Below are 14,905 nucleotides of genomic sequence, written 5' to 3' on the forward strand. Positions count from 1 at the left end.
GTACATAGGTCACAGTGTTATAGTTTCGGATCAGACCAAGACTCCTAAGAAACTCTGAAAGAAAGATTTCCCCTTTCTTGCATTAATTTTTGTTTTAAAGTTTTAAGACATAAAAAACGCTATGAATGCCTCAGGTTTTAGAAGAGTTGAAGAATCCCAGAACATGACCAACTTTCCAGATTCATCCAGCAAGAACCAGCATCTCCAAGTAGCAATTTCACAGCTGGTACAATACAGCTGAGACCAATCTGCTCGCCCAACCATTAGCGCTTTTTTAAAAGTGTGCAGTGATTGCACCAACACACAGATCCAAATGGAAAAGGCCTGGCATGGGACAAAATTTAAGAAAAGGAAGGGGGCTGGGACATTTTAACAACCAGGTCTGGGCACAGAGCAGTGAACTGAGCAGCAGAACAGGCCTGCACATTCACACAATCCCCAGAACTAAGTAAAGGCTTAATAAAGTTACTCATCCAAACCTCGGCTTAGGTTCTTGGACTGACACTACATCAGGCCAGTGTAGCACATTAATGCCTCTCCCAAGGTTTCCACACCAGGTCTGCCATCCCAGGGGAGCACCCAAAGCACACCACAACCACCCCATCCCCCAAACTCTCGGCCCTGCTTTCTATGTGTAATTCTGAAGCCAAACAATATAAAGTTATTAGAAACACGATGGGTTTTGGAGGATAGACTCAACACCCGACCTACTAGAAACTTGTCTCTAAAACCAAAATATTAGGCTATTTTAAAGAGCAAAACACCTTGAGTTACAAACAAAACTATCAAGTTTATGTTCAAATTGCATACACATGTTTAATACTATTCCTGGTGCATTTTTAATTGCTTAGGCAGTTCTTAGAGAGTAAAATACGCAATCTAGAACATATGTTCTGGATTATTTTTCGCAGATTACTTCATAAATTCGAAAAGTTTATTCTCTTCCCCCACAGGGGGAAAAAAAAGCCTTCAGAGAATAAACCCTGCAAGTATTAATAAAAGTTCTCTTTTCATTTCGGCACACATCCTTCTCTTTATTCTACATCCCTCGTCCCTGGGAATGGAAAGGAGGCTTTAGCTATAAATCAAACCAAGACAAGGTAACCAGGCTCAGCATCAAGACTCTCTCCCCAAGTCCCGCAGCCCTCTCAGCTATTTGAGTAATCCTAATAGGAAAAAAAAAAAAAAAAAGAAGAAAAAAAGGGGAAAAAAAAATAACAATTCTGCCGAGGACAGGGCAGCCCCCGAGAGGCACAAACGCCCCGCTCCCGGCGCGCTGGGGGCCCTGGGAGGTGCCGAACTCGCGGTGCCCGGGGCGCCCGCGGCGGGCGAGGCCGAGCGCCCCGGGCCGGCCCCGCGGAGGCTCCGCGGCCCCGCCCGGCGCGGTTCTCGGGCGGGCGGCGCTGCCCCGGGGCCGCTCCCGACCCCACATTGTTCCCGTCCCCGCGGCCGGCGCGGCGCTGCCCGGCCCGGCCTCCTCCCCTCCCTTCCCGCTGCAAACTTCGCCGCCCGCCCCGGACCTGCTCCGGCCCCAGCTCGGGCCCCGGCCCCGGCTCGGGCTCCGGCTCCGACTCGAAGTCCTCCTCGTCGGCGCTCGCAGACATGGCCATGGCTCATGGTGGGCCCAGGCGGAGCCGAGCTGACATGGCTGGAGCGGCGCTGCTGGCGGAGCCCCGCTCCCCGCACACACACACACACATGCAGGAGGAGGAGGAGGAGGAGGAGGAAGGGGGGCCGTGCATATTCATGCCAGGCAGCCAGGAAGGGGCTGGCCCTGCCGGCACGGCCAATCGCGGGCCGCTTCCACACCGCCGGCCTGCGGGGACAGCGGGCACGGCGCGGCCGGGGCACCGCGGCCGAGCCCCGCACACGGCGGGCGGGGGCTCGGCCGGCGATCGCCCCCGCGGGAACGGGCCCCGCGCCGTGGCGGGGCCGGCGGGGCGGGCCGGGCGCGGCCGTGCCGAGCGGCGCTGGGCGGGGAGGATGCGCGGCCGCCCGCGGGGCGCTCGGCGCTGCTCGGGCTGCTCAGACAAAGGAGACGCGCACAGACACAGACACACACGCACACACACACACACCCTGCACCGCGATACCTGCGGCTCCCCGCCCGCCGCTCGGGCCGGGCCGGGAGCAGGGAGCCTCCATCCCTCGGGAGGAGGAAGGCACCGAGCAAACTTCGGGATTGCGAGCGGCAGAACCGGCGCTGGGATGAGATGGGATACGAGGCGACCCGGCTTGTGTTGCTGCTCGCGTCTGGCCTCGCGCTGCTCCCCGTGCGGGCACCCCCTCTTTCGCTTGCTCCCAAGGAACCATTTCCAGCCCCGCTCCGATCATCCTGACCCGCTGCTGGGGCTTTACAGTTAAATGCCCTCCCCGCAGCGTGACATGTTACACATCGGTCAGTCGGGGAGCCGCTCTGGATCCAAAGGTCTCAGGGCCAGCACCTCAACATGGACACTGCCTTTGCCCTCCAGAGCCTGCAGCTGAGGGTCACAGGCCTGAATTTGAGTGCTGGAGAATTAAATTTCCCACTGGATTTATGGGCCTGCTTTCAGGGGAAATCCCGATTCCACTCAAGTTGTTAGGATTTTGCCTCCGGCTCCTACGCCCACAACACAGAATTAAACATGAGATTAAATATTTGCATGTGCTGAGCAACCAAGAAGCCATAAAGAAGCACATCTAATGGTCCTTGCATCAGGATTTTTGCCAAACTAGTTTCAGCTCAGTTCCCTGGTCTGAATTACCACATAGCATAAACAGTCCAGGTAGTTCAGGAGAAGAGGCAGCAACAGGCAGGAGCTGGCATGGGAGCAAACAGCAACACAGCCCTTGTGACACCAGCATCCACACTGAGACGGGTCACTCAAGTTTAAGTAATAAAATACAGTCAAACTTCAAACGTATTTACAGGCAACTGCTGATAAAGCCACGTGAATCGTGTGATTATGCCCCTTCCTTATTTTTAATATAGTAAATATCCATTCCTTGTTTGTACTCCTGTCCTCTTGCCAAGTCAAATTCAAATGATGGGTAGGTGATGGTATTCTCCCCATCCTGCTCATCCACCATGCCAGGAGCGAAGCATTTCTTTCCAGCACACAATGGGGCTCCCCAGAAGGTGATGGGGTGTGCTCAGCCCGTCTGCTCAGGTTTCTCTCTCCCCTCATTGTGTTCGTACACAACCAGGAGCAGGAGCAGACGAAAGCTGAGGCACGAAAGGCATGTGCCTAAGGCCTTGGCTTTCAGAATCACAAGGTAATATCAGAATCCAATGTTTTCTGGAGGAGAAAAGAAGGGGGGGATGGATGTCTCATGACAGGCCTACAAAGGAGAGCTTTTAACTGCGAAGCAAGGATAGCTGACATGACTACAGCCGTGATACACTTGGCCTCCAGCAGCGGCAGGAGAACAGGTGACATCCGGAAGGAAGACGCCTGGTCCCACACCTGCCCGTGGGCAGACCAAGTCTCCACTAGCCCAGTTCCATGTGTAACCTGGCTCACACTTGTTTGTCCCTCCGGCCTTTTGGCTCCGTAATCCAGACAGGAGAAAAAAATAACTTGTGACATCCCCCAAGGACAATCCAGCAGTCACACCACAGCGAAATGTCATTCACAGCAAATTAAATCATGACAGAGATCATCCTACTCCTCTCATCTGCGACACATCCCAGCTCTCCTGATGTTTGCACTGGCCTCTCCGGGCTGCAGCAGGTCCCCAAGTGTAGCCCAGCCCAGCCCTCGCCCCACAGCCAGCCCTGTGTGTCCAGGCTGCCACTTGCAGCAGCACCACAAGTGACAAATGAGCTCTAATTACGAAGCCTGCGTTAGGAGGGAAGACACACACATGCCAAGAATATCCTGGAATGATTTCCAAACGCTAGGTAAACTTTGCTGAGATGGTGTTTAAAAAAAATGGGATAGGATATGATATAAAATAGCAAATTGGGAATCAGTGTGGGGGAAACAACGCAATAGAATAAACTTTTCTGATTATAATTGCTCTCAAAAAACCTCATCCTGTACAAGAGCAGCTAACCATTCAAAGGAATATTTAATACACAGAGAGAACTATTAAGAGAGCATTTTCCAGCTCAATTCTTTCAGCTTGTCTACACTGGAGAACACTAAATTACAACAAATAGTGAGCAACCCTTGTGTGAACAGCATCTAGTTGCCCAGCCTGGTGGAGTTTACAACAGCTTTGAACACAAAATAAGCAGCAGTGCCCCTAGTCCTGCCTGTAGTAGCAGAACTGTGTCCATACTTCAGCTTTGCGTGATGCAGTTCAGTAATAAATAACATCCTTAATTACCCTGCTGAATGAGCCGTAGTGAAAACTGCATGAAAACAGACAGTACCTTCTATTTTGAACTGTTGCTTTGATTGCACCTCACCTGAAGTCATATATAAGTCTCATCAATATCATAATCTTCTCCACAGAAACCAATTATGTTGTCACAAACTGAGACAATAACCTCAAGCGAAGAATAAACAGCAGGAGCAGATGAGTGCCAAAGAACCAGATTTTATTCTCATGCAAATATCCTTAAGTAGTAAAACCAAGATGGGGGAGGACGACTACAACCCCTGTGCTGTACTCACTCACTCCTGAGCATCTCTTGTACCAACAGACTTTAGCTGTTGCTTCCAGTGCTAAACAGGATCTGTTTTCATATTACACACTGGAGTTTATGATTCACACTATGAAGTGAAATAAAGTTTTTTATGTGGCACAAGCACACCTTTAATTTATCCTTCCCTTGAAACTTTTTATGCACCTTTACGGAATATTATATTTAGCTGGCATTAGAAAAAATATTTACATGGAAACAATCAGACAAACAACCTCAAACTGGTTTATTTGCAAGTCCTTGAAAAAAGATCTTGTGATTTAAGCTGCTGCAGCTTTCTGCAGGCCAGCACATATGTTTTTGAAAAGGAAACCCACTGAGATGTTTATGAATCACGATTATTGACCTGTATCAGAATAAGAGAGTTACCCAGTAGCTTTCTAAGGTTCATTGTTTTGGTGTAAGTGTCCATTCACATGAAATATGATCTTAACTGTTGGGCCTGGGCAAATTTCATGACACTTTTCTCAAGAGTTCTAACCAATATTTCAGTTGTATTCTCAACACTAGCAGTGACAGTCTGACAACCTAAATATCCATGATCTTACTACTTTCTGCTATCTACTTCATCTGAACTATGACATAAGAGTTGTCATCAGATGCACTGAGTATCCATCACAATCTCGTCAATAAATGGTCTGATTGATCAACCATAGATCAAATAAAGCAACTCAAGATGAAATAATATTGATTGCTCCCTCCATGCCATGCCTACAGCTCATGCTTTCCTTAACCAGTATCCAGGAGAAGCAAAGGCAGCAAGTGTTGTACAGCCTCCTCCTGAAGGATGACAACCACGGGTTATTCCAGGGCAGGAGAGGAGCAGCACCCAAAACAGGTGAGTAACACACTCACTCCATCTCCCATACACCTTAAAATCAAAACAACCCCCCTCCAAACCCCAACACCCTGTCATCTTAAAAAAGTACTAAGACTGCAGAATGGTGAAACATGGACTCCATCTACCACACAAGACAGGCTCTTCTCTACAGGAAGAGCCGTGGCATGACTGGGACCATCCACTGGGAAATTAGGGAAATCCTGCCATGCTGCCTTCTCCCACAGAACCTGATGGCACAGAGTGTTTCCACAGCACAGCTTGTGTCTCCAAGAGCCATGTTCTGTCAGTAAATGCAAGAGCTAGTGAAGGAGGTTCCTAAGAAGATAAGACGAATGACTGCCGTGCTGTGGAGGAACATGCAAATAGAGAGTGGATTAACCGGAATACGTAACCTGCTTTGCTGCCAGTGGCTCAAAGTGCTCTGGCACACGGCACAGAACTCTGGGAGAGTCAGTTGTGTCCAACGTGTGGGCAGCAGCCTGAAAATCCAGAGACCAAACCCAAACAGATGGTGAGCAAAGGAAAAGCTGAAGTGCAGTTTGCCTCATGAGGACTCACTGTTGTCACCTACAAACTCGACTTGGATTTGTAGGGAAACATCCAGGACTAACAACCAAACCACACTAGGCTAAGACTCACAGCTGCTTTGCTTTTATTGGAATTTATCCATATATTTTATTTTTTGTTTTCAAAAAGGAGAGCACTCCTGTCCCTCTTCTATCTGGTCCAGTGCTTACAGGAAAGTCATGAAGTTGAAACAAGCCCTCATTTATATTCTCAGCAGAGTTTAATTTCAGTGTGCTGTGGAACTAAAGGAAGCCATCTTCTCGGGGACAGAACATACAATTCAATTTTGTTCTGAAAAGTGCACGCAGGATTAATGTCCATAATTGCACGGCACATACTGTGGGATGACAAACGCCTTCCCTGTTGCTCTGCCAATGTGCTTCGATCCAGAAACTAAACTATTAAGTTTCAGATACGTAACTCAAAGCTTGGATGGTTTTAATGTTGGGGTGGGGGAGAACACAAGGATGCTGGGATTCTTAAGCCAGGTTCAAACCTTGGTGTTTTGTCTGGTTTTGTTGGCCAAGGTAGGCAAGCTCCTGGGGATAAAATTTGAGATCTGTCAACTCATTTCACACATATTATCTGTGACAAAGGTCTTAAGACTAAGGTAGTTCTCATCAGCACTTTTGCTGTCATGAAATAAAGAGAAAGCTGCTGCCATGAAAAATAGCAGTCAAGGCGTAGTTGGGAAAAATTTGTGTTACTGAATATTCGTGCCTATGGAAGAAGAATGACAATGGGGAAGAAAACATAAATCTTCTCGTGTGATACGCGGAGCACAACAGTTGGAAAACAGAGATGTCTGTTCATTTTTTTTCCAATCCATTTAGATTTCTACTCAGAGTCAAAATGGCTCTAATTTACCTGTTTGATGTATTAATCACATAAAGGCATTGGTCAGATTTCAAAGCAAGTGGCTGAGAGCTGATAAGAAGTGAAAATATTAAGTCAAAGATGGAAGATTAAGAAGGTGCTCATTCAAGTCCTTGCTATTTATAATTACTCCCTGAAGGGACACAATATTTCAAGTACTGCCTCTTGAGGTGAGAAATAATCTGTCAAGTCACCAGGCAAAGCTTTTAGAAAAATACTGAGGCAATAGGCAGAAGCTCTTTCGTAGAATCACAGAAAGGGTTGGGTTGGAAGGGACCTTCTAGACTGTAGTTCCAGCCCCCCTGGGCACGTTATGTATGATACACATCCAGCAAACCCTGAAACTCCTCGGGTCTGCAGGAATTACACAGGATGAATTTGTCTGGAGGACTAATGTTTGTAAGAGACTGAAAAATAAACAGGTCAGGCAAGGAGCTGCTTTCCTCGGCAGTGCTGCCCCGGGAAAGCAGACGCTTGACAGGAACTCCCAGTAGCTTCAGCAGCTTTCCCTCCTTTGCACAGTGCCCCAAGTAGTCCTTGGTTCTGGTGCATCAGGTTTTTTTTCCTGCTCCCAAGTGTAGTCAGCAGGGAAAGGCCTTAGTTTCACAGGCACATAGTTACTGTGGGAAGTCCCCTAAAAAAAAATATCCCCCAAACCTCAACTATGTGCTTTTGTTTCTTAAAAGATTTGTCAGGAGCCAGAAGTGGGGTATCTTTCTGAATGCATTTCAGTTCTCTCCTACCACATGGCATCTACTATCCTACAGTGTAAAAGAACACAAATTATTCAAAATTATTTAAATCACTGATTCCAATCAGTAAAGAGAAAAACAAATTTAAATTGATTTAAATCCTCATTTTCTTTTGTACTTAAGTTATTTTCTGGGAGAAAAGTAATTATTGGCATCTGATAACTACCAAGAAATGTCTGATTTGTAGTCGATTATGAACTTTATAATCAGGACTTTTTATCAACAGAAAGGATTCACAATACACACATGTTTGTATATGCAAATCTCCTTACAGACTACTGGCATTTAAAATTGTTGTTGACACCAAGCAGAGTTCAGGCTCTGCTGTGTGAGATCACTTCAAACACCTTTAAGCTGGTGCCTGCCAAGAATGAAATGTGACAGTTTAAATCCCCTTTCTGCTCCTGCCCCACTTGGAATGACTGATGGAAAACTTATTTGAATCTCAACCAGAAAAATACATCCTACAACAATTTACATAGAATTGTTTTGCTCTCTACCTACCTATATCTTTTTTTATCCTTCCCAGATTTTTTTCCAACACTAGATAGACTCAATTTTTACTTAAGTGCTAGTTTTTAATTGTCAATATTTGCTTTCTAATAAATTTGTATTCCCACAGGAAGTACCCTGAGTAGATCTCCAAGGACTGGTCTGTCCTAGGGAATTTGGCAGAGTTTTCCCACTGCTGCTATAAGGAATGTTGCTTTCCTGGTGGTAGCCCCCGGGCAGGCTCCTGAAGCTGATGCTGGTTTGATGTTGTGCCATTTCTACGTGCTCAGATCTGTTTCAGACACTGCTCTGGTTAAAACACTAATTGCTGTAACGAGTCCCTCACTGCTCCTGCTTCTCTGGGTGGAGCTGGCCCAGCGATAGCTATGGCAGGAATTCTTAGTGAGCAAGCAAGTAAAAACTGGAAGTACTTATTCAAAGGTTTTCAGGAATGTTCTTTGTCCACCTTGCACCTCTCCCCCTGAATTGAAGGAAAACCTGATGCAAAACGATGCTCAACACTTCTGAAAAATCACACTCGTTTCAAGTCAATCCAAACACTCCATTTTATGCTTTCCCCCCCTAATTTCTGCAAACAATCAAATTTATTGTGTCCACTGATTCTTAGTCCATTTACTTACTATTTCTTAAGTTTGATCTACTGCATAATGTTGCATAAAACTGGAGCCATAATAAAGGAGGTCTGTTATTAAAAACTGGTAAATCTTCTCTTCCCAGCATTTTTAATGTGAAATACCATGAAAAAGGAAACAGATTTCCTTGCTGGAAAATGGCAGCAGACATGTGAAAGTCCACAAGGACATCTGTGGGCTCCATATCTGGAGATGGTGGCTAATCCAACTACCTTTAACCATTTAAAATACAAGTTATTTCTAAGAATCTGCCACTCTTTTCACCAAAGCTGTCTACTGGTTTCCTTGTGTGCTGTTTGGTTCAGACTCTGAACAATGATCAGAAATCTTATTTCCAGCTAAACCTATTTATGGCATGTTTATATTCCCTTCTTCCCATGCCAGCATTGTCCATTAGCTTAAATAACTCTTTTCCTGCCCCGATGTTTACACTCCCTGAAGTACTTACACAACAATCATCTCCCCCTTCAACTTCACCGTGCCAGGCTGAACCAGGCATGTCCTTCTGGTCTCTGCTCTTAAACATCACATCTTGAATACCATATGTGGTTGTGGAATCCCAGATTCACCCTCACCTCAAAACTACCTGTAATGGAACTAGAATAGAGTGAGAAAAATACTCCAACAAATCATATGGTTTGTGTACCAGAAAAGATTGAACTTACTTGTGGTTTTCACCTTGGGAGTAGGGAAAAAAAATACCGAGACACTGTAACAGGGACATAAAAAATCCTTGACAGCACGGAGATGAACAGAGACCTCATTCAAATTTCTCAAAATGCATGATACAGAGGGCATGAAGTGTATTTATGATATTAAAGGACACATCTGAAACAACATAAGGAAGTACTTATCTACACAGAGCTTTATTAAACCGCGGGGGACGCTGCCACAGGATGCTGTGGAGATCAAAAAGATCAACAGGTTCCACAAATTATTAGGTAAATTCACAGAGGGGAAAAAATTCTACCAGGGGACACTGAGCAGAAAAGATGAAGATACAATCTTCCAGCTTAACGGGGAAGATAAGCAGAGGGAAGAGCTCTGTATTCCTGCTTTGTTCCTACGCCTCTTTAAATTGCTGTGACTGAGCACCACCAAAACAGGACTTGGTGCTACAAGGACTGTGGGCTGATGGAGCACGACTTTCCTCAGCCACAGTAATCAGCCTCTTCTCTGCCCCTCACAGATTATTCATACAGGTTATCCTTATTTTTCAGATCCATGGATGCATCTGTAGAATTCTGCAAAAAGATTTCTAGTGAAAATAAAGGGGTAAAAACTAAACTGCTATAGGACAGAACTCACTAATGGCTGGAATCACATGCTGCCACCCCAGAAGGTCCCTTTCAGTGCTGTGCCCACCCATGACCACCCCCAACTCAAAAAAAGAACAGCAAAAAACCCAGCCTGAGGGATGTCTTTTTTTCCCCCCTCCCTCCAGATTATCACTTTTTCTGCCTGGTTTTCATGCCCTGATACAGAGCTATAAATGTTATTTATGTTGCCAATTGCAGGGAAGGGTGTGTTTAAAAAAAGCATAATCCAATTAGAATTTCAGTTTGTGGTCTTTACTAATTAATAGTACTCCTTTAACTAAGAACATTACCATTTCATTATTATACTTAAGTCTCTTCTCTTAAAATCAAGAGGTAAAAATTACACAGAGAAATGGTATGAACAGGCATCAGAGAAAAAGCCCCATATTACAGCACATTCTACCAGCTACTGAAAATTACAGCTCCATCTCCTGCTCACAGCCAGACCTGTATATATTTGGACACTCACTATCATTACAAATGCAGTGACTTTAGGTTTGTGCCAGGTAAGAAAGATGAGAATCCAGCTCACAGTCTGCATTTCTAACTCTTCACAGAACAAGAGAGTCCAAACATATTTTAGTTCTTTATAGCTGCTCTTCATAGACAACTAAAGATCTTTATCACAATAAAAACAGAAGGCACTGCCACAGAGTGTAATTACATGCTGCTGGAGTTGACTGCTGTCCTCCAGAAATAGGAAATGGGTTGAAAAATGCTGTCTCTGCTTGGGCCATATTCTGAGTTCCTTAAATGAAATGTTATCCCTAATCCCTGGGAAGAAAAATGGGAACTTTGGAATGCTGGCAACTCCTGAGAGTGGGCTTCTAGATTGGGCTTGGTGGTCACCAGCTTCCTGCACCAGTGATCAATCGTCCATGAGTCGCCACAGTGGAAGATCAGGTTTAGGCCCTGCCCTCTGTTCACACCATCCAAAAGTTCATGTCCCAGAGATGGGGGAGAAGTTAGTTAGGATGTTTTCTTACTCCTCTTTAGTTGCTTAAGAACCCAGTATTTCAAGGCATCATACCCTATGGAGCCCTTCCTTTCGGGCAGCAGACCATCATTGCATGGCAGGATTGGTCAAAGGCTGGACTTGATCCCACAGGTCTTTGCCAACCTTAATGATTGTAACCCCCCCCAACAACACCGAGCCCTGCACTAAGAGGGGACATTCACTGCTGCACAGCCCCCAGCACAGGAATGGGATCCACAGCTGCATCCGTGCTGGCAGCCAGCTGGGAATCGCTGGGAACGTCTAGTCTGCTGCCCAGTCTGAAGGTACATAAACTGTCAGTCAGCCATCAGGACAAGCAGGTTTCAAACATCCACTTGGTCCCACAATGCTGATTCCCTGAACAGGCCTAAATTAGGACCGTTGCACATACTCTAAGATCCCCGGCACTGGACTGTTTTCTCTTACTCTATAGCTGAAAGAAAAAGGCAGGTTCTTGCTTCTTCTGAAAGAGATTTTCAAAAAGGGGGAAAAAACTCCAAGGTGCCTAAAGGAATGTAATTATTATGGTAAATAATTATCGATAAATTAGAAGCACAAACGACTCAAAATAGCTCCATAAAGATGAGTAAATATGATCTGAAGAGGTGCCTATGAATCACACACCATGTCTCTATTACCATAAAATAATAACGGTTCACACACTTTACTGAAAAACTTTGCACTGAAGATGCCACAGATCTTTACAAACATTAATTTCACCTCCCAGCCCCCCAGATGGGAAGCCCCATCTCCATCTGGAAAAGCTCAGGGAGCAGCAACGTGCCATTCACCTCCTGAGACACCAGGTGCTGCAGCAGAGCTGGGAGCAGACGCAGACCCCGGCCTCCCATTTTGTGCACTAACCACAACATCATCAAATGTCACCCAGTTATTTCATCTCCTCACTAAACCATGGCTGATTATTACTTCTGTTTCTTTTCCCAGTGAGTAATTTCCTTTGTCAGGGCACTGCAGGATAACCACAGCCCTAAATGCCTTTGGAAAAGGTGCACAGGAGTGAGGCAGCACAGTGGGGCCACAGCACACAGATGGGCCTTCCCTGTCCTGAGTTAAATGTCCTGCCTGTTACACCTTATCCTCTGTGCAGTGGGATTTGAGGTGAATGGACACATTTCTTCCTTAAACCCAGCATGTCCCAGGCTTCAAGCAGCTGTTCTCTAGCGCAGAGCTGTGCCTGCTGCTGGCACATCACACGAACAACATGTTACAGAAACTGTAACTCAGTTTTAAAGGGAAATATTATTTGCTGCTTCAAAAATCATTCAGACTATCAAAGGCACGTTCTTTCAAAAGCAAGTCAACATAACTAAGCTCACCCTTCCACAACTTGGGTTATTCACGTAGTCACTCCCTGTCCCTGTTCCAGGGATCTTTGGCTTCAGTCAGAGTTCTCTCCCTCTGCTTTTCTCAGTACTTGTCTCTCTCCTAATCCTGCTCTCTCACCATTTCTAGTTTCTTCCCCTCCTTTCTTTACAGTCATTTCCATTTTCTTTGAAATGTTTTGGCATTTAATGCTGGCTTTATTCTTCCTTCTCCATCTGCTGCTCTTGTCTTTCTAAATCTCTTCTGGAGCCTTCTCTTGGGTGAAAGCAAGAACCATGTTTTCCCTTTATTGCCTCTTCTTTCTGGATTTCAGTTCCCTTCTTTTTCTTTATCTTGGAATCACACAATCGCCCTCTCCCTGGAAGCCCCACAGGAGCTGGTACTGTGCTGTGTTGGGTCTCCTGCTCCCTTTGAACACGAGGATCTCAGGGAAGGCACTGTGAAGTATGTGCCATTTCTCCTATAAACTACAAAAGACTGCAGAAAGCAAAATTACTGGTAGGTTTTACTCCCCTGCCTTGTGCTTGTGGAATCTTCTGGCCATGGAGACTTGCTCCACCAGCTACAATTCACTTTTCAAGGGAGTTTCCCCCTCCCTATGGGTTTTTCTTCTCTGTAAAATCTTCAATTTAATTATCAGGGCTTACAGGGAACAAAGGAGAAATAACCAAGCTTAACTACTAACACTGCTTTTAGACAAATCTCCCCTACATTGTCTTGCCCACAGATTTTAATTTGGGACTCAAAGGCTCAACTCTAAGACATCTTTTCCCAGCCTGTTCACTTGGCCTCTGTTCCCAGGAAAGGAAATAGCTGCAACATGGAAGATGACAAGGACATTTGCCAATTAGAAGCACAACAACAAATTCCTCTTTGATAACACCAGCCCTATCTGCACGTGTACCTCCCAACTAAAATGTAAGACATAACATGAACTGATCACAGACCAAGCAAAGAAAATATGAAGAGAATGGTGAAAGGATTTCTTCTATTTTTTTTTATTTCCAAACTTCAACCTAAAGCTTGACTTTCTGTGAAAGTTTTCCTCTCATTTGTTATTAACTGATGTGTTTGTTTGTCATTGTCTTGGCACTGGAAATGATGCCTTCTAGAAGCTTCTGCTTTCAGAAAGGCCAAAGAAAAGTTAAAAAACCCCTTGCAGCCAGCAAGAGGGATTTTGCAAAGAGGGATAAGTTTTAAGTCACAAAAATTACAAATCCTTTACAGTTGCAGTTATGTTGCCAGTACACAGAAATAAAATAGAATAAATGAAGCATTTATCAAGGATTCCAAAATAAAGTGAACAAGAACATTAGCAAATGCCAAAGCTTATAAAAGCCTCAAAGCACCAAGATCCTCCCTTCCATCACAAGCTCAAAAGAAAGTCAGTTGTTTCTTAGTTTTATTATAAAATAACCTTTCCTCTGGTCACAGAAATTTTGCTTTATTCAATGCCTAGATATACTGACTGAGGAATGAACAGCAGCCATCAAAACAGTGGAGTGGAGAATCCCACACCTGTTTCTCAAGGTTCTCCACTGTTGTTTCTAAACAAATAAAATTTTTAAACACAGAGCATGTTCCCATGGATTTATTACAGGCTAAACGGGAAATATGTCTTTAACAAGATACAAGTTATCTGAAATGTGCTGAGCTAAAACCCAAAAAGAAACCAAGAAGGAACATGATGTGCTCATCCTGCCCCACTCTCCTCTGGCAGTTGCATGTTTATGGTCTCCTACTTCCCATCTGAAAACAGCAAATTCTCGTGGCTACATGTGGTTTAGATGCAAAGCCGGGAGAAGTGCACCAGCACAGAAAGCGAGAACTGAGCGAATTATTTCCCCTGATAATTATTTGAAAGGTATCTGCAATGAAAACAACAACAGATTTTCACTTTGAAGCCTGATTTAAGCTGACCGACCCTTTCAGCATTTCTAAAGAAATAATGGATTATAAAACTAATTCAGTGAAAAATGAACGCAAAAATAGAAGCGATGAGACATCTTCTAAATAAGCAAAGCTGCTTTTACAGCATGCTGAATAACTGGAGTGTGGTAAACATACCACTGTTATAAATAACATCCAGCCTTTTGACATTATTCTTTAGTCAGTTATTTCAAATTCTTTATAAGCATTAACAAAGCAAACCTCACCGTTGTCCTGCAAAGTGAAAATAATTACTCTGATATATAGGAGGAAAAATTAAGATATAAGGACAGAAAACAATCCTTCAAAGTTACAGTGGCACGTTGTACAGAGAATTCAGGAAGTCTCATAGTGTAAGGGAAAAACCATCCTCTCATTCGGAAGAAACTGTTCACTAAATGACTGGTTTGTAGCATTTACACACCATTTAATTTTACACAAAATGCATCCACATTTTTAGATTTCACCATAACCAGTAAATGACCAATGATCAAAGTTT

The 14,905-nt window shown here is 44.7% G+C and overlaps 1 protein-coding gene across 6 annotated transcripts in view; it reads right to left on the reverse strand.

The window, feature by feature from the left end:
* KDM2B (lysine demethylase 2B) overlaps positions 1–14,905 on the reverse strand; it is a 116,237-nt gene that overhangs the window by 23,723 nt on the left and 77,609 nt on the right. The window lies entirely within an intron of this gene.

The sequence above is a fragment of the Lepidothrix coronata genome, unplaced genomic scaffold (assembly GCF_001604755.1).
Source record: "Lepidothrix coronata isolate B3197 unplaced genomic scaffold, Lepidothrix_coronata-1.0 Scaffold44, whole genome shotgun sequence".
Taxonomy (NCBI): domain Eukaryota; kingdom Metazoa; phylum Chordata; class Aves; order Passeriformes; family Pipridae; genus Lepidothrix; species Lepidothrix coronata.